This window comes from Tursiops truncatus, chromosome 5, assembly GCF_011762595.2.
Source record: "Tursiops truncatus isolate mTurTru1 chromosome 5, mTurTru1.mat.Y, whole genome shotgun sequence".
Taxonomy (NCBI): Eukaryota; Metazoa; Chordata; class Mammalia; order Artiodactyla; family Delphinidae; genus Tursiops; species Tursiops truncatus.
The window spans coordinates 15,617,139-15,637,779 of NC_047038.1; the positions used below are offsets into that span (position 1 = coordinate 15,617,139).

General features: G+C 35.0%; 1 long non-coding RNA gene across 1 annotated transcript; it reads right to left on the reverse strand.

Annotated features, from left to right (window-relative positions):
* Positions 1-17,100: 17,100 nt before the first annotated feature.
* On the reverse strand, positions 17,101-18,629 carry LOC141278670 (uncharacterized). Its single transcript, XR_012331706.1, has 3 exons — positions 18,506-18,629; positions 18,330-18,384; positions 17,101-17,184 (listed from the first exon to the last, which is right to left on the reverse strand). It is a non-coding gene; the product is annotated as an uncharacterized lncRNA (long non-coding RNA).
* Between the last annotated feature and the right edge of the window lie 2,012 nt (positions 18,630-20,641).

Consider the following 20,641-nt stretch of genomic DNA (forward strand, 5'->3'; position numbering starts at 1 on the left):
TATCATACATTATTTGTCTTTCTCTGTCTGACTTATTTTAGTTATCATGATGCCCTCTAAGTCCATCCATATTATTGGAAATGGCAAAATTTCATTCTTTTCTGTGGCTGAGTAGTATTCCATTGTGTGTGTGTGTGTGTGTGTGTGTGTGTGTGTGTGTGTGTGTGTGTATCTCACATCTTCTTTAACCATTTATCTGCTGATGGACACTTAGGTTGCTTCCATACCTTGGCAATTATAACTAATGCTACTATGAACATTGGGGTGCATGTATTTTTTCAAATTAGTATTTCTATTTCTGTTGGATATATACCCAGGATTCCTGAATCATATGGTAGTTCTATTTTTAGGTTTTTGAGAAACCTCCATACTGTTTACCACAGTGGCTGTACCAATGTACATTCTCACCAACATTTCTCCACATCCATGGCCAGCATTTTATTTATTATTATATATCGTGCTTTTAATACAAACTTAAAAAATTCTGGAATATAAACTGTACAGATTTGATCAATCTTTTTGTTTTTAAACTAAATCTCTAAACACACCAATGCTCCATCCCAAAATATTGCACAACATTCTGAATAGAAAACGTTTGATTGTATTCCTCCTTCACTAAAGAAAACAAATTCATTACTCTGCTCCCCTGAGCTCTTCTCCATGTTGCCTCAGTGTCCCCCTTCCCATCCCCAGGGGTCAAACTAATAATTAGGGATGTTGAGTATCTTTTCATGTGCCTGTTGGCCATTTGCATTTCCTCTTTGGAAAAGTGTCTATTCAGTTCTTCTGCCCATTTTTTAGTCAGGTTGTTTTTTGTGATATTGAGCTGTATGAGCTGCTTATATATGTTGGATATTAACCCATATTGGTCATATCATTTACAAATATCTTCTCCCATCCAGTAGGTTGTCTTTTGGTTTTGTTGATAGTTTCCTTTGCTATGCAAAAGCTTTTAAGTTTAATTAGGGCCCATGTATTTATTTTTGCTTTTGTTTCCTTTGCTTTAGAAGATGGATCCAAAAAAAATATTGCTGAGATTTACATCAAAGAGTGTTCTGTCTAGTTTTCCTCTAGGGGTTTTATAGTATCTGGTCTTACATTTAGGTCTCTAATCCATTTTGAGTTTATTTTTGTATATGGTGTTATAGAATGTTCCAACTTCATTCTTCTACAGGTAGCTGTCTAGTTTTCCCAGCACCACTTATTGAAGAGGTTGTCTTTTCTCTGTTGTATATTCTTGCCTCTTTTGTCATCGATTAATTGACCATAAGTTTGTGAGTTTATTTCTGGGCTCTCTAGTCTGTTCCATTGATCTATGTGCCTGTTTTTGTCACAGTACAATACTGTTTTGATTACTGTAACTTTGTAATATAGTCTGAAGTCAGGGAGCATGATTCCTCCAGCTTTGTTCTTCTTTTCACATAGCAAGTACTGTGGCCAAGAAATATAAGGACCAAGAGTTCAACTTTCTTCTTTGGCTCTGGGATTGATCTAAAATAAGTAAAATTATAAATTTCATAAAAGAATTGGGCAGCAGAGAGTAACAGAGAATTAAGGAGGCGTCTAGAGGAGAAGTGGTACTGAGAATCAGTACACTGAAAGAGAAACTGGGAACACAGGTTTAGCTGTCAATTTAATAGACTGTATAGGAAACACTTTAAATTTTTACCAGGTAAGACAGGATGGAATGAGCCCAAAGCAATGTCAATTTACCAAGTGAGGTTCAAATTTGTTTTGGTTCCAGGCCTCTCTTATCAGAATTAAACATCAGGAGGACTAAGCTTCTGTTGTCCCCCAGACAACATTAGACTGGAAGCTAATGATATATAAATTCTAAATGCAATTTTGCTTATAATGTGCTGGGTGATTTCTTGTTGCATTATCTGTGTGGGAAATCTATGGAATGCATGCACTTCATGTAGTGCTGTATAAAGGAGATAGGTTCATTTTTAGATAGCAATACTTGAATTAACCTGAAAAAAAATGAGAATCTTGAATTAGAGGCTCATGAAATTCATAAAACTATTAATTAAATTGTCATAAATCCGTTTTTTTTTTTTCTTTTGCGGTACGCGGGCCTCTCACTGTTGTGGCCTCTCCCGTTGCAGAGCACAGGCTCCGGACGCGCAGGCTCAGTGGCCATGGCTCACGGGCCCAGCCGCTCTGCAGCATGTGGGACCTTCCTGGACCGGGGCACGAACCCGTGTCCCCTGCATCGGCAGGTGGATTTTCAACCACTGTGCCACCAGGGAAGCCCTAAATCCATGTTTTGTATCTAATAATTATATCACATTGCAGAAGGTAAAATTTCACGGATAGGTAAACATTATAAAATGTGCTCTCAATTAGTTCAGCCAAAACAAGCAAACCACACTTATAATTGAGTAACATGTTTTTATATGGAAAAGCGCTGAGTAAACTCTAAGAGGAGCTAGTTGGCTTAACTACTAAAAGAATTAATTTGTTGGAAAAACTAAATGAATTATGATAAAGCTAAAGACAAATCTTAAGTTTCAGTAACAGTGAAATAAGGGAGAGAAGGAAATAAAGTGAAGTGAAAAAAGAATATGAGTCATTTTGAAAATATGCTTTTACTGATGCAGCATTAAAAAAACCACAGTCTCTGCTCAAAATTGTTATTCTCTTTAGGTGTTATAGTAAAGCGATTTTGGATTTAACATTTGTTTTCTTTATTCAAAATTTACAATACCACTACTACTAATAATTTATTGAGCACTTACTATGAGTCAGGCATTGTGTTAATCTCTTTCTAGACATTACTTCATTAAGTCCTCCTGTGGATCTTGTGAGGCTGGTATAATTATCTCCAGACATTTGTGAACACAGACATCAAGGCTTTAAAAGCTTCTATGTTTGCTGTTCATAGTCACACACGTAGAAGATTCAGTATTTAAACCAAAGTTTTACTTACAAAAATCACTTCCAAATACTGTATTCAAAGCATGTTACTTTGAATTTGAGAAAAAATAATGTCATAGACTCCTAGGCTTCATTGATTTGTTTACCTAACCCACAAAGAAGATAAAATTTCCAAAGGATCAGAAAACATGGATATTACCAGCATGTCCTTGGTAGTTTCCATGTAATCTGCATGGCATATGCCACATAAAGAAAGAGAACGTTGAGCACATGACCACAGTAGACATTGGTCCATATGGGGGTAGTGTGCATATATGCACACACACGTGTGTGTGTGCCTGGTGATATTGGTGAGGAATTCTCTTCCTCATCAAAGTTTTAATCACTGGGGATGAAAATATTTCTGGAAAATTTCTCAAAATGTAGGTTTTGGGAAAGATTTCAGACTCATGTTACATCCTATAGTATACTGGTGATGATGAATGGGTAAAACCATGTGTGAAGAGGTGGAGAAGGTTTGAGAGTGTTTTCTTTCACATGGAAACCTTTGGACAGCCATAAATATATAAAAAGAATGCTATGACAATATATATACTTCTGATACTTCTTATGGTATACAATTTGAAGCTATCTGCATTCCAAACAATCATTGCCTGTAACATGTTTAAAAGTCTTTTGTCATGTTAAGACGTATGATACACAAAATTTTTATATAAGTATATTCTCTTAATTTGAAGGAATACAATGATAAAGAAAAATACATTTGTCTTCTATTTCTCTATGACCAAATAACTATACTTCAATTTATATTTTATTAAACATTGTAAATTAATAGCAGCTGTTTGCAGTGACCTTTTATAATCCATAGAGGGAGAGAGTTTCAGTGGAACTTGGAACGACAGAATTGCAATATTTCTTTGGCTTTGACTCCATTCAATACTGTGAGACCTCCCAGCACTCTAATATTCCACATACATTAGAAATTCCCTGACACAGTTTCACACAGGGTTGCATGTAGTGTTAGCCATTCTTTTTCATACTCCCTGATGTCTTCTGTTGTAAAGCTGAAAATGCCAAAGATGATATCTAAGCACTGTAAATAATTGCAGCTATTGACCTTGCAATGGTACCAGACTGCCACACCCTATTCAGGCACTATTATTGGATATTCCAGCTCTAAGTCACTGCAGTAACTTTATGGTCCTAGTGCTTTATAAATATTTTAATACAATTTTGATTCTGCTACCCGCTGTCCTAAATCCACACAGTTGAGTCAGTGGTGCAGAGGTTGAGGTCAATCTGAATGATCACCCCTGACTTCCCTTTAGAATAACCCACCTGTGGTCATAGCCTGTTCTCTTGGGAAGAGGTCTTCCAGCTGAGGCTTCTTTATCCCTTTTGCTCATTGTCATCTGACTGTCTTGTTCTGCAGACTTCCCATGCAAACATGACCCTTCCTCTAACCATCATCCCAAACATATTAGAGGAATACCACTGGTACCATAGATAAAATATTACCATAGTACTGAGCAGCTGACCCTTCTGTGAGTAAGAGTGAATTCCTCCTAACTGACTGCTTTGGGCTGCCATATCATTTTTTCCTGCTTTTAGATTGGACCTATGCCATTGGCTTGCCTATATCTCCACCTTGCATATTGCAAATCTTAGGACTTAGCCTCCATATTCTTTTGAGCCAATTATTTATAATAAATTAATATATATATATCTTTTCTTCCTCTCTCTATACACACACACACATATTCACTTTCTATATATATATATGTACTACTCTTTAACTGTTTTATATATATATATATATATATATATATATAAAATATACTGGTTCTATTACTATTTCTCTGGAAACCCTGACTAATACAGTATGTAATTATTAAATAGTCTAAATAAATATGATAATAAATATATAACTATAAAAGGCCTAAATGCTGTAAAGCAGAGTTCTATGTTGATGACTACAAACAACACATGAGATACAATATGAGGATAAATTAGGAAGTAACTAGGCAAAGGAAGGTGAGGAAAAGAAAGAGAATGTCGGACATAGAATGACACATGCAAATGGCCTGCAATATGAAAGAAGGTGGTGTGTTCCACGGAGGGAAGAAAAGTTAGTTCTCTGAAGGGCAGAGAGCAAGGAGGGAAAGGTAACAAGATGATTCTCCAAAGTTAGAGAGTAGTCTCTATATGCCTTGGTTGTCATTTTAAGGGTGTTCATTTCTAGGACAATGAGATAACCCAGAGGTGTCTTAAAAGGGAAGTAACATGACCAGATTTGCATTTTGAAAAGATCACTAAGTGAAGTAAGATAAGAACTGATAAAATATATTTAGATTTAGTGTCCTAGAAGTTATAGTGCTATTACTGTGATCTATTTTGGTGCAAGCAATCTACAGTTTTTAGATGGATTTGAGTATAGCACAATTATGAAAAGCATACTTGGATGCTGCTGCTAGAAGAGGGGAAGCAGAGAGAAGGAGTCCACCGGGTCTGCCTTATAACAGTGCTCGTAGTGAGCCTTACTACTCCTGTGTGGCTTATTTAGGAATCACTTAAATATTTAATCTATTTTTTAGGCAGATTTAACATACTTTTTTAATAAGCTATTTGATTTTTAATTTGTATTTCTCATAGAAAATTGAGAGAATCACACAAAAATGGTCTTTGTCACTTACTACCACTTAGAAAACAGCCCATTCATAAAGTTTACAAGATAACTTACCCATACTTGAAGAGCTCTGCAGAGAAATAGATTAATGTTTAAAATTACCCTTTATGTTCAGAACATCTATATTTTCTCCCTTCTGTGATTATATTTCAATAGGTGAAATCCAGAAATTTGACTGAAAAAGGTTATTCTGCTGAATATATGTTAAAAAACAGAAATGTATATAAATAAACGGTCACACCATCTATCTGGAATTCTAATAAAGCTGATAACATTTAAGTCTCCCTCTTTATTGCAACCTGAGTATAACCTCGATACTGTTTTTGTCACATGAGTTAGCCATATATTTTAATGTTGATAAGTACTGAGGACTAGAGCTATAAAACTAAAAGAACCCTTGTGTTTATTTATGAATATCAAAAATGAAAGAGCATCTATCCGATGTGTACAAACTGCATAAAATATCATTTCAAAATGTAAAATAAATTTTAAAAATTTAAAATAAGACTTTGTACTTGATGTAAGAACTCCAACATACCAATATCACTAACTCTTTGAATTGTTTTCCCTGTGTTACACCAAAACATCTTTGGAATCTCAGTTTTACTTAATGTAGGTCACATTTTTCTTCCTGTTTTAGAAAATCAACGTGGCAAACTGTTGGAGCCATTTCCAACTGTTTAAGCTAGCACAGTGAATTCAAAAATTATCATCTGATAGGTGTACCCATAGTGATAAATTTGCCCCAATCTCATGTTCTTTCCAACATGGTTTAACAGATTTGGAATTCATTGTAAAACATATTCTGCAATATTTATATTTCTGCCAATGTAAATTAAAAAAAACCACACACATCTTTTTGACATGTAATCCATGTCATAGTCAGACTTTGTCCCTGAAACGTGCTGCAACCTCATTATTGGCTTGGAGGACATGCGGGTTGGTAGGAAAAGATCATGGGTAAAATTTTCATCTCCTTGAAAGATAAATGATCAAAGCTGGCATTCTATGCTCTTCATACAAAGCAGGAATAGACTCAGTAGATGGGGAAAAATGTTGCTTCTACAACAGCAGTAAGGGAATCCACATATTCAGACTCATCCAAATCCACCATAATTTCTCTACTCCAATATTCAGATTCCCACTCTTTTTCCAATCCAGTTCCCAGATTCAACACCAGAAACCTGCTGAGACTGTGACATTAACTTACTTAATACTGTAAACTACCGAATCAAACTCAGTATCTGGTTTTCAACTTCATGGACTCAAGAAGAGGTAGGTACCTCATAAAGGGTACCAGGTCACCGACATTAAGAAAAAAACAGCATTCATTGATTTATTCCACAAACATAAATAAATAGCAGCTGTTAACACTTACTATGTGCTGAGTGTTTTATGTACATTATCTCCACTAACTCTCTCCCCAACAGATGCGGAAATTGAGATTCAGAGAGGTTAATGTGTTCACCAAAGTTACACAGTGATTAAGTGGGAGAAGCTTGACTTAATTACAAGACTGGACTGTCTCATGCACAAGCTCGGTGCTGTGGACAGAGAGATTGGAAGATGTAGTCCCTTCCATGAAGTCAATATTCATTAGGAAGAGGAGCTGGTCACTAGCAATGTGTTGTTACTGAAGTCAATGCATAGAATCAGCTCTTGAAGCACTTTGAAAAGGCTAGAGAAAATATCCATTTGCCCCTAAACATACTGAGCTGAGAATTAATATATGAATTGGGGAGATAAAGGAATTAAGGGCATTGTATCGGTTGGCTATAACTTGTTACTGCATAACAAGTAATTCACTCCAAAACTTAGTGGATTAAAACAATAATCATTTATTCTTGCTCTCAGGTCTGCAGGTCAGCTGGATATTGTCTCAGCTAGGTTAGGCTCAGCTAAGTGGCTCTGCCTGACGCTGTAGACCCAGTAGCAATTGGCTCCATGCTGCAGGCTCTCTATGTATTCCTTCAGGCCTCAGGTAGAGGGGTAGCAACTGCCTGGGGAAAGCTCTTCTCACAGAGATGAGAGCAGTGATATCTTTTAAGGCCCAAGTGCAGAACTGGCACATGGTAACTGCCCCCTGATCTCATTGGCCAAAACAAGTAAGAGCCAGTGGAAAACTCTGCCTTTTGTGTGAGGGGCTGCAAAGTTACATGGTAAAGGGAATGAATAAAGAATTGAGGCCAGTAATTTCATCTACCAAAGATAATGTTTTTTTATTTTGATGGGGAGTGGCTGATGTAGAGGGGGTGGAGTGGGTAGAGAATCTATAAAATACCACTAACTTTTAAAAGATTTGCTAGGAAAATTTCCCTATGAATAAAACACCACATTTCTTCATTTCTCCAACTGAGATAATGAAAGACAAACCCTCCCACCCTCCTATTTTCCTTTTCCACTTCTTAAAAAGTATACAAAATTGTAGGATGCCAGAATATTAGTTAGACAAGCCTGACTAAAAAGAGAGATCCCTCCAGTCTCAAGTTTCAACCACCTATAAAAGTAGTGTTTGGGGGGGCTTCCCTGGTGGCGCAGTGGTTGAGAGTCCGCCTGCCGATGCAGGGGACGCGGGTTCGTGCCCCAGTCCAGGAAGATCCCACATGCCGCAGAGAGGCTGGGCCCGTGAGCCATGGCCGCTGGGCCTGTGTGTCTGGAGTCTGTGCTCCGCAATGGGAGAGGCCACAACAGTGAGAGGCCCGCATACCACACACACACACACAAAGTAGTGTTTGGGAAATGGCTGTGAAAAAAATATGTTCTTCTGCATTTAGGTCTCTGAGTCCCCATTTGACGGTTGATCTACACCCCTGTAATCTACAAACATACAGACACCAGCCTAACTGGTTGACAAATAGGAACAAACATGCTAATAAAACAAAAAGGAAAGATTCTAGGAAATAAATAAAAGGAGACAAGAATATACAATGGAGAAAAGATAAACTCTTCAGTAAGTGGTGCTGGGAAAACTGGACAGTTACATGTAAAAGAATAAAATGAGAACATTTTCTAATACCATATACAAAAATAGGCTCAAAATGGGTTAAAGACCTAAATGTAAGACTGGAAACCATAAAACTCCTAGAAGAAAACATAGGCAGAACACTCTGACATAAATCGTAGCAACATTTTTAAAATCTGTCTCCTACAGCAAAGGAAACAAAAGCAAAAATAAACAAATGGGACCGAATTAAACTTAAAAGGTTTTGCATAGCAAAGGAAACCATCAACAAAACAAAAAGACAACCTACTGAATGGGAGAATATATTTACAAATTATATGACCAATAAGGGATTAACATTCAGAATGTATCAATATAAACAGCTCATACAACTCCATATCAAAAAAAACCCAAGCAACCCAATTTAAAAATGGGCAGAAGAACTGATTAGACATTTTTCCAAAGAAAACATACAGATGGCCAGCAGGCACATGAAAAGATGCTCAACGTCACTAATTATTAGAGAAATGCAAATCAAAACAACCATGACATATCACTTCACACCTGTCAGAATGGCTATCATCAAAAAGACCACAAAATGGGAGAAAATATTTACAAATCATATATCTGATCAGGGACTAGTATCTAGAATATATAAAGAATTCTTAGAATGCAATAAGACAAATAACCCAATATAGAAATGGGCAAAAGATTTGAATAGACATTTTTTCAAAGAAAGTATATAGATAGCAGAAAGCACATGAAAAGATGTTCAACTTCATCAGTTATCAGGGAAATGTCAATCAAAACCGCAGAGACACCATTTCACATCCACTACAATGGCTATCATCAAAATGACAGGTGAGAACAAGTGTTGACAAGGAGAAATTGAAACCCTCATACACTACTGGTAGGAATGTAAAATGGTATAGCCACTTTGGAAAAACAATTTGGCAGTTCCTCAAAATATTAAACATAGAGTTACTATATCACCTAGTAATTCTATTCCTAGGTATCTACCCAAGAGTAATGAGAACATATATCCACACAAAAACTCATACACAAATATTCATAGTAGCATTACTCATAATAAGTGGCCAAAAAGTAGAAACCACCTAAATGCCCATGAACTGAGTGATGGATAAATAAAATGTGGTATATCCATCCAAAGGAATATCATTTAGCTATAACCAGGAGTAAGTACCGATATGTGTTACAACATAATGAACTTTTAAAACACCATGCTTAAGTCATAAGAGACCATATAATGCACAATTCCACTTATATAAAATGCCCAGAATAGGCAAATCTATAGAGACAGAACATAGATTAGTCTTTGCCTAGATCTCTGGGTAGAAGGGTCGAGGGAGGTGGAGAGTGACTGCTAATGGTACAGGGTTTCTTTTAGGGAGGCTGAAATATTCCAAAATTAGATGGTTGCATAATCCAGTAAATACACTAAAAAACACTGAATTATATACCTTACATAGATGAATTATATAGTTTGTGAATTATATATAAAAAAACAAAGACCACAAATAACAAATGCTGGCAAGGATATGGAGAAAAAGTAACCCTCATACACTGTTGGTGGGAATGTAAATTGGTGCAGCCACTGTGGAAAACAGTATGGAGGTTTCTCAAGAATACTAAAAATATAACTACCATATGATCCAGCTATTCCACTCCTGGGTGTGTATCTGAAGAATCAGAAGAAAACAAAAACATTAATTCAAAAAGATATATACACCCTTATGTTTACTGGAGCATTATTTACAATAGCCAAGATATGGAAACAACCTAAATGTGCATCAACAGATGAATGGATAAGAAGATGTGTGTGTGTATACACATACATACACACACACACACACACACACACACACATAATGGAATACTACTGAGCCATAAAAAATAATGAAATATTGCTATTTGCAACAACTTGAATGTACTTGGAGCATATTATACTCAGTGAAATAAGTCAGGCAGAGAAAGACAAATACTGTATGATATCACTTGTAGGTGGAATCTAAAAAATATAATAAAATAGTGACTATAACAAAAATAAACAGACTCACAGATATAGAGAACAAACTAGTTGTTACCAGTGGGGGGTGGAGGGGGAGGGGTAAAACAGTGGTAGAGGATTAAGAGGTACAAACTACTACGTAAAAAATAAAAATGCTACAAGGATATAGTACAGCACAAGGAACATAGCCTATATTTTATAATAACTATAAACGGAGTATAGCCTTTAAAAGTTGTGAATCACTATGTTGTACATCTGAAATGTATATAAAATTGTAAATCAACTGTATCACAATACAAAATAAAAAAATAGGTATTTCAAACCACTGAGGGAAGATTAACAATTTAATAAATAAAAGGTTTTAGCATAACTAATCTGCATTTTAAACAAAATAATGATAAAGTTAAATTCAAGTTACTTACCATGTAAAAATGAAATCCAGACAGATAAAGAGCTAAGTGCAAAAAAAAGAAAATACAGAATAACTTCATTTTATAATTTTGGAATAAGGTATGTAGACATAATATAGAAAATATTAGCACTAGTTTGAAGCTGATAGAAAAACAAATAATTTGAACTTATATTACACAATATTTGCATGTATTGTTGAGGTCATTTAGACAAGCAGACATCAATTTAATGGAAAAATGAGCAAAAATATAATAAAAATTAATGCAAATGGAAAATTAACACATGAAAAGAAACAATTAGTAAGTAGCAAAATTCAAACAAAATTGAGATACTATTTTTTTGTAAACATTAAAATATTTTATAATTATCTATTTTTGCCAGAAGTATGAATTGGTACAATTTAGGGGGAAGAAAGCTGTATAATCCAAGCAATTCTGTTTTCCATATATATCTTACAGAAAATTTTGCCCCTGTATACATGGATAAGTGTATGTGTTCAGTAAAGAATATTTTTAGAAAAACAAAAATAGAAAAATGTGAAACCAATTTGTGGAAGTTCTTTACATAAACACTATAAACATATATCCACACATATAATACACGTTTTATATGTGTGTATATGTTAGTGCACGTGTGTGTGTGTGTGTGTGTATGTTTAGGGAGAGAGAATGAAAAAGAAATCCTTAACTAAAATAGATATCTTACTCTTTCTGTCTGTCTTTCTTTTAGCCTACATTGCAGTTGTATAGTTGGAGTTCTAGCAACTATCTTTGACCAGGAGTTGATCTTGTGAATGGAATTTGGTGTTAGGATACTTGAGTAGTAATACAGTGAGAGTCTGTGTCCTCAGTGGCTCCCTGATAACAATTCTGAACTAATCAAGTCATTTGTATTTACACCAAAAAGGCACAAATGGGAGCCATGGATCATTGTAGCTTCTGTGTAATCTTAAGCTTTGTGTTCTCCATGAAGAGCATGAACACATCCTGTGTTGCTCAGGATAGTCCTAGTTCATGCTTGTTCTCTGTGTTCCCTGATGTAGCTATTCTTTTTCTAATGTCTGGGGACACCACAGGCGTACAGTGAACTTCCAACAGCTTTCCCAGTTTGGGAAGCCTAAAAGTGGGCAAGCCACCCCACTCCCTCCCAGCACCCTCATGCTCCAGCATGCGCACTTAAAAGTTTCAAGGCATCCTCACCACTCATGAAAGAAGCTTATTATCCAGCCACAGAGGAAACCCAAGCCAACTAATTGGTACGTTAATCTAACCTATGCATAAACAACTGAATATTGACTGGTAATTAGGAAAGCCATCAACTACAGAGAGGAGGACCCAAAAAGACAAAAAGAAAATCCATCCCTACAGGAAGCAATAATTAATGAAAATAATCTAAAAATTGAAAAAAGAAATCAAAAGTCTTTGAGTATATTCAGAGAAATTAGAAAAGTTGTTATATTTCACAAATTATATCTATTAAGATGCTATCTAAAAAAGTTTGAGAACTTCAAGGAAAGGGCAGAGAGTAGCCAACTAATAGATGACATTTCTCCATGTGAGCATATTTTCAAGTTATCTTTTCATTGTCTATCTCTCCAGTATGAACTGATAGCCGAGGGTCATCAGGCGTTTGAAGGGGGGCCCTGTGCGATCAAGGGTCATAGGGCCAGGTGGGCTGAACTGAGTGCCAGGTCTTAGATTCCAAAGGCAGACCTGCACCTACTCCTCACACCTCACATCCACAGGAACTCAAGTAGATCTGAGTCAATTTCTTCAGACTAACTTTGTAAACATGGATGCTCTAACATGGATGTGCAGATTGCTTATGAAACACCTCACATCCAGTCCTCCTTTTCTACAGTTCACTAACATATTCAAATAACTAGACAATGACTAGAACCTAGTTAATGCTTTTCTTCTGTTTTACATGCAAACCTTATATTCACTCCCATGTTTCACTCTTCTGAAAGCTCATTTTAATGCCCATGTCAGAAAATATCATAGTGAAGTGTGGAACAGTATCTAAGAATGATTGATATTTTTGCTTTCTAATTAAACCCACATTGGATTTTTCACTGTTAACTTGATACTGTTGGTGGCAAAGTGTAGCCAGGAAAAAGAACAGGTTTCAAAGGAAAAGCAGTACTTCTTAAAATGTTGGCTTGATTTTAAACTTATAACAGTGTCAATATCTTTATTCTCCCTTTAGTGCTAACCAAGATGTTTTGAACTACTTTAATATGTATCATTTCAATCTAAAACAGTGTCATATTCTGAGTTACATATACTTAAAGTCTACTTTATGTCATTCCAAAATATATTTGGCACATGTACTTTAAGTGATTTAGAAAATGCTGACTTTTTCCATGCCATTTTGTGCTTTTAATTCTATTTTATGAATGTTTTAATATTCTCCCTTTTCCCCCCTTAGGCCCATGTTGCTGAATAAGATTTCCTCTATCTATATAAATTCCCAATTCACCTATCTATGCTTTTGTTATTCTTTGTTTCTTCCTCTCCTATGCTCTGAATGCTTCCACCTTTTTCCAGACCACTGCTTTAAATCCCTCACCAAAATTTTAAGCCAATATATGACTCAAAAATGAAATTGTACCCATTTACTATTTTCATTAGTTAATAATAAACTTGAGAACAAAAATATATTTAGATGAAATAACATACTTTATATAGAGATCACACAAATATAATGGACAATATCAAATTGCATATATTTGCAACATGGCTTGAGAAATTACCTTGAAAATACATTGGTTTTCTGGAGAGCTTTCTCTTTGTGAGTAAACATGGTAAATAAAATCCCCAATGGGGAAATATATGGCTATTAATTTTTGTTAGAAAATAAAAGGTTTATAAAGTGATCTGAAGTATTAAAAGAACAGGGAAGATCATTTCTGGAGTGGAAGTCCCTGTAGGGAACTTTTATTACTCCTAGTTTTGTCCTCTTGAATGCAAATATCACTGGTATGATATCTAAACTACAATATAAAAGACAAGTATAATACATAAAGTAAGATTTCTGTCATTAGTTAACTGCTTGATCCTCACCAACAATCAAACCTTATTCTAGACATTTCCACATGTATTTTCTGGATTTAATCCTCACTTTGATTCTGTTCTCCTTGAACTGCATAATCAATAGTTCTGCACTGCCTACAGGATAGTCAGATTTCTTTAGCTGAGAATCAAGGACCTTCTGGATCTGTACTTATTTCCTCATCATGCTTATTTTCAGATCTTCTTGACACAAACACTCACACTGTTTTCCAATGTGCCTTGCTCCCCTCAGCCTCCTTGCCTTTGGTAATGTCATTTGTCACATTTATTTTCTGTCTGCCAGTTCACATAATCTCCTTTATTCAAACCTCAGTCCATATCTATCTCCATAATAAAGCTTTTATTATCCTGTTGCATTTATTATTTTCCTTTGAACTGTGATTGAGTTTATTCACTAATTTATAGATAACTGGCATTTTTGATGTTCCAAATTAACATAGTACATTTCATTGCTCATTGTAGGTGTTCCTAAGGATTTCCTAATTCCTTAATTCTCAATAAACCTTCTTGAATGCGAGTCCATTACATTTATCTAAAATTTGAATGTATGTACTGATAAACAGCCTCAGTTCTCTATAATATCTAATTCTAGATGAACATAAAATAACCACAGTTATTTCTGAATTTATTATGTTGAGGAAACACTTAAGATTTAGTGGAATTGGGTTCATATTCATTTAGGTCCACAATCTCATTGCAATACGTGTAGGAAACCAGTATGAAGGTTGTAGTTTTGTTTTGATTTTAATAACATGAAAATTATTTGTAAGAACTGATCCTATGCAACTCCTAAGATTTTTCACATATACAAGATAAAATTTTTTAAATGGGAGGTCATTTTCAATGTGAAGAAGACATTAGTATTAGAGCATGTTTGGATAATTTTGTTAATTATGAAGATTTTGATGGGAAATAGTGTGATTACGCTCTATGCATAAAATATTTAGAATGCTGCAATGAATAACTATAGGGGGCACAACTCACATGGACTGTGATAAGAGTGGATCACTTAAGTTTGTATAATGGATATCCAGGATAACTATATATAGTATTCCTGTATACATCACACTTGAGTACAGAGTGTATTAACAATCCATTTTTTTAAGTTGATGTAAGTTTGTCAGATTAATGCACTACAATCTGATACAATATCAAATGTTTTCTTTTTGCATATATGAGCAGCTTGCTCATATCAAATCAAATAACAAACATTTCAGAGCAAAGTGTCATTTATCTAAAAAATTTTACACAAATGTTTTCAGAAGTGATATATTAATGTTAGATTATTTTATATCTTTAAAAAATAGTTTTGAATAGACAGAAGCCACTTTTTATATCTTACAGGTAAAATGTTTAAATGTATTCCCTCTCCATTGAATTTAAAATCAATTAAGCTAATATGGCTAATATTTAGTATGTGGCTCCCATTCTGAGGGTTGTCTTTTCATTTTGTTTATGGTTTCCTTTGCTGTGCAAAAGCTTTGAAGTTTAATTAGGTCCCATTTGTTTTTGTTTTTATTTTCATTACTCTAGGAGGTGGATCAAAACTTACCTTAAAAAGAGTGTATATAAATACATGTACAACTGATTCACTTTGCTGTACACCTGAAACTAACATAACATTGTAAATCAACTATACTCTAATAAAAATTATATATATTTATTTATTATGTGGTAAGTACTTTTGAAAATTTTTTCCATTGAGGACAAAGGAATAAAGTGCATTAGTATTACAGGTACAATGGGATCAGACATAAAACATTTCTAACACTCAAGAAGTATCCCTCATGTTTTATCCCTGTTAATATCTACCCAGGCCCTGACTCCTCTCAGCATCCCCAGGAGAGATAACTATTCTGACTTTATCATTATAAAGCTATTTTTTTCTGTTCTTAAATAAAATTATTTTGTATGTACAGTAAATAGGCATTTGTGCCTTATTTTTCTACAAAATATAATTTCTGTGAGATTCATCCTTGTGGTCACTTCCATAATTCATTCTTTATTATTGCCATGTAATATTCCACTATATGTATACCATAATTCATTCTAATTTGTTTTGAAAGTGAATATGAAATGAGAACTCCTAGAAAAAATGTGAGCCTCAAAATGATATACACTTTCAATTGCACTAAGAATAAATATGGTTTTCTGTTTACAATGTAATGCAACTAAGAATTCAGTATGAATATCTTCATTCTTTTTTTGATTAGCAAAATTTTATATCTTTTAAAACTCTAGACCTGAGAAGTTATTCTGTATGGCCTAATGATGACAAAACTACTATACACCATATATGTGAATTCTAGAAGAGTGTGTGTGTGTGTGTGTGTGTGTGTGTGCATGTGTGTTGATGACCTAGGAAGTAAAAAACCTAATTAAAATGAAGTCAGCTGTATAGTTCATAGTCTGTAGATATTAAGCATATAGAACATATTATGATTTGGTTTAGAAATCTGCACTGGCTCTACTTATGGGTGAAATTCTTGCTATGTCTTTTAACTAAACTCTACAGCATGTCTGTACTAACACTTCACTAACACACCATTTTCCTTATGTCATTCTAATTATTTTATTTGACCACATTGTTCACATGAAATTAACATAGCAAGATGGCCAATGTTGTAAGAAAAAACTATGAACTCACCATCCTCTTGCACACAACCCAATAGTCTAGCAATATCTTAAAGTTTATCAATAGAACCTCAGAAATCACTTTATTTCCTTAATAATTATGATCAAACAGATGGTCCCAACTTTGTGGAAAGAAGGCAATTTTTTTTTCACTGCAACACTTAATTCATTGTGAATACATACAGTCTTTGTTTGCATTCACTACCATAGTTAGCATTTCATTTCACTAATCTGCCATAGACCCAATGGACTTTTTCTTTAATATGTCAGAAACATATTTTTGAATGAACTTTAAAAACTGGAATACTTCCGTTTTCAACAACTAATATTTACTTAATAAAGTGACTATTTATTGAGGTCCTACTATAAACCTGGCAACTGTGTAGAAGGTTGGTGATACAAACCTGAAATGCACGACAGTCCCTATCTTCAAAGGGCTTCTTACCTCACACATTGGTATGACTTCAGCATAGAGAGTGTTGTTGACAAATTTACATATACAAATTTTAAGTGATGGACTATGTTTTTGCTGAAATAAAATATAGATTAACACTTGCATGTAAGCTTACTTTGTCAGTGCATGCCACTTGTCCAAGTATAATGATACTAAGTCAGAAAATAAAACAAAAAATTCAGTAACAATATAAAATCATATATTTTTCCTTTTTGGTCTCTTCTACTTTTTATCGTTTTAATATATTCATTACCTTGCTATTAAAATTGTAGGAAAGCAGGTAATTTTTATTAACAAAGTTTATATACTTAATATCGTTCTATTATTCTCTTCATTTTCTATATTGGTATGAAGAGTATAGAATATAAGAGGAGTAAAGGGAGTGTTCGTTAGAGTAGAGGTGCATACCAAAGGTGAAGAGAAAGAGATAAACTTTCCATTGTTAATCAGATGAATCCTTTATTTTCTCTTTTCTGTACCCATCTACCACTATGCAAAATATAATTGTATACTAAAACTTGTAAACACACTAAGTTATAAACAGTGACCAAGTGTGGACAATAATTAATTTCATATTCATTCCACTGTACATATATGTATGTGTACTAAGAGAATGAATTCTCATAAATCCTTGTAAACTTGGTGTTTATCATCATGTATCAAATGCTTATAAAATATTTCAAAAGTGAATCCAAACAAATAAAATATGCTGTAATATTCTTCTTTGTATATATGATTGATTCTCATTATTCATGGATTCTGTATTTATGGATTTGCTTATTCGCCAAAATTTATTTATAACCCCAATCAATACTTCTGGAGCCTTTATGGTCATTTGCAGACATGTGCAGAACAGTGAAAAATTTGAGCCATCTGATGTGCACATTCCATCTGAGGTCAAACAAGGTAACATTCTGCCTTGTTATTTTAGCTCTTGTATTTAAACAAATGTTCTTCTTGTGGTCTACATGGCACATTTTTTTTATTTTGCCTTTGTACGCTTTTGTCAATGATTTCACTGTTTAAATGACCCTCAAGCATAGTGATGAACTGCTATCTAGGGTTTGTAAGCACAAGCAGTCAGTGCTGTGTCTTACACAGAAGATACATGTTAGATAAACTTCATTCAGGCTTGATTTATACTGCTGTGGACCATGAGTTCAATGCTAATGAATCAATAATAGGGTACATCCAGAGAAAGAAAAAGCAAATTTGTATACCTGTATGTGAGGTCACCCCAGAAGTGCTAAGTAACATCTGCAATGTGGGATGAAGCTATGGAAATAATGAAAAAGAAGCTAAATTTATGGATTCATGAGATGATGACTAATAATAAAAGTGCAGGGGACAGCATTGTTGTGAAGTTGAAAGCCAAAGAAATTTATAGTCACTTTACCCAGGGTCATGAAAATGTTAAAAGTTCTTTGTTAGTGTTGACTGACTTGCACGTTTCAAAAGGTGGTATGGCTTGAAAAATGTTAAACTTGCAGACAAGGCTGATTCTCACATCAGGAGGCTGTAGAAAGATTTTTTTTAAAATACCTATTAAGTGTTATACAGGTGATGAGTTAAGAGCAGACTGTTAAAGCTGATGAGATTGACTTGTTTATAAAAGCATTGGTAAACAAATCTATATAACACACATGGCCCCCAAATGCTCTGACTTTATTTCAGTACCATGAAATTAATTACTTCTAAGAAATATATATTAAATAATATGTCTTTAAACAGAACACACATAAAACAAGGTTATCTATTGATCAGTTGACAAAAATGTTATGGCTAAATGGAACCTAACCCTGTAATTCCTTTTGGAGCAATGTTTCTGTATTTGCTAATTCAGAACCAACTTTATAGAACATAACTCCTGTGAATAATGAGAAATGAGTATATTCTTTTTAATGGCCACCTAATAGTACACTTTGTAAATGTAGCATAAACACTGTTATAGGCTGAGTATCTGTGTCCCCTTAAAAATATTGTTGAAACATAATCCCCAGTGTGACATATTTTGAAGTGGTGTTATGGGGAGGTAATTAGGTCATGAGTCTGTATCCCTCATCAGTGAGATCAGGGCCCTTATAAAACGCTCCCCCCTCCATCTACATGAGAGCACAGAGAGAAGATGGCCGTCTGTGAACCAGGAAGCTGGTTCTCATTAAACACTGAATCTGCCAGCACCTTGATCCTGGACTTCACAGCCTTCAGCACTGTGAGAAATATCTTCTATCTATAAGTCACCCCGATATAGTTGATGATATTTTGTTATAGCAGCCTGAACAGACTAAGACAAAAATTGGTACTGTGAAGTGGGGTGCTGCTGTAACAAATACCAACTAATGTAGAAGCGGCTTTGGAACTGGGTAACAGGTAGAGGCTGGAAGAGTTGTGAAGTGCAAGCTAGAAATATGGACATTGAGGATGATTCTAGAGACAAATGAGAAAGAAAAGAGGAGAGCTAGAGAGAAAGCCTCAACTTCTTAGAGAATACCTAAGTCATCATGAATAGAATGTTGGTAGAAATATGGCTGGTAAGGGTCATTCTGTTGAGGTGTCAGATGGAAATGAGAAACGTGTTACTGGAAACTGGAGAAAAGCTGATCCTCGTTATAAAGTAGTAAAGAACTTGATTGATTTGTGTTCATGTTCTACTGTTTTGTGGAAGGCAACGAAATTGCATATTTAGTTGAGAAGAACTCTAAGCAAAGCGTTGAAGCAGTGGCTTGGTTCCTCCTAACTGCTTATTATAAACTGCTCAAAGAGAGAAATGATTTGAAGATGGAATTACTAAGTAAAAAGGAACCAAAACTTACAGAGTTGGAAAATTCTCAGCTTATCCATACTGCAATAAATTGAGAAAGGATGTTCAGAAAATACTAAGGGTATGGCCAGGTGACTTTTCGATAAGGAGATTAGTGTGGGTATAAACCATGGACCTAGACAGCCATCTCACCAGAAGACAGGGAATGTTCTTCAAGACAAGGGAAGAATGACCCCCTGAAACTGATTCAGAGGTCATCAGGACTGCCACTCCCACCACCTGCCCAGAGGAAAAAACTATTTCTATGGCTGAGGCCACCCCTCTGGCGCAGGTGGTCCAGGATGTCCCTGCCTAGGTGTCTCATGCCTGTGACCCCATCAAGAGTTGCAGAGTGGTTTACAGCCAGTGCAGTGGAACCATGGCATAGATGGGGCCCTGGCAAAGAGTCACAGTGTGGGCAACACCCCTCCAAATTGTTGGGAGTCTTTGACACCCCAGTGGGTACGGAAGGCCAAAGAGCATCAAGCCAAAGAGGATTATTACCGAATTTTAGAGGTCTCATGGAATTTGCCCAATTAGGCTTTGAAGTTACGTTGGACCTGTCACTCTTTTCTTCCTTCCTATTTCTCCCTTTTGGAATGCGGATATCTATCTTATGCCAGTCCTACCATTGAATTTTAGAAGCCCATAAGTTGTTTGGTTTCACAGGTTCATAGCTGGAGAGAAATTTTGCCTCAGGATAAATCATACCTCATTTCTTACCCATAGATG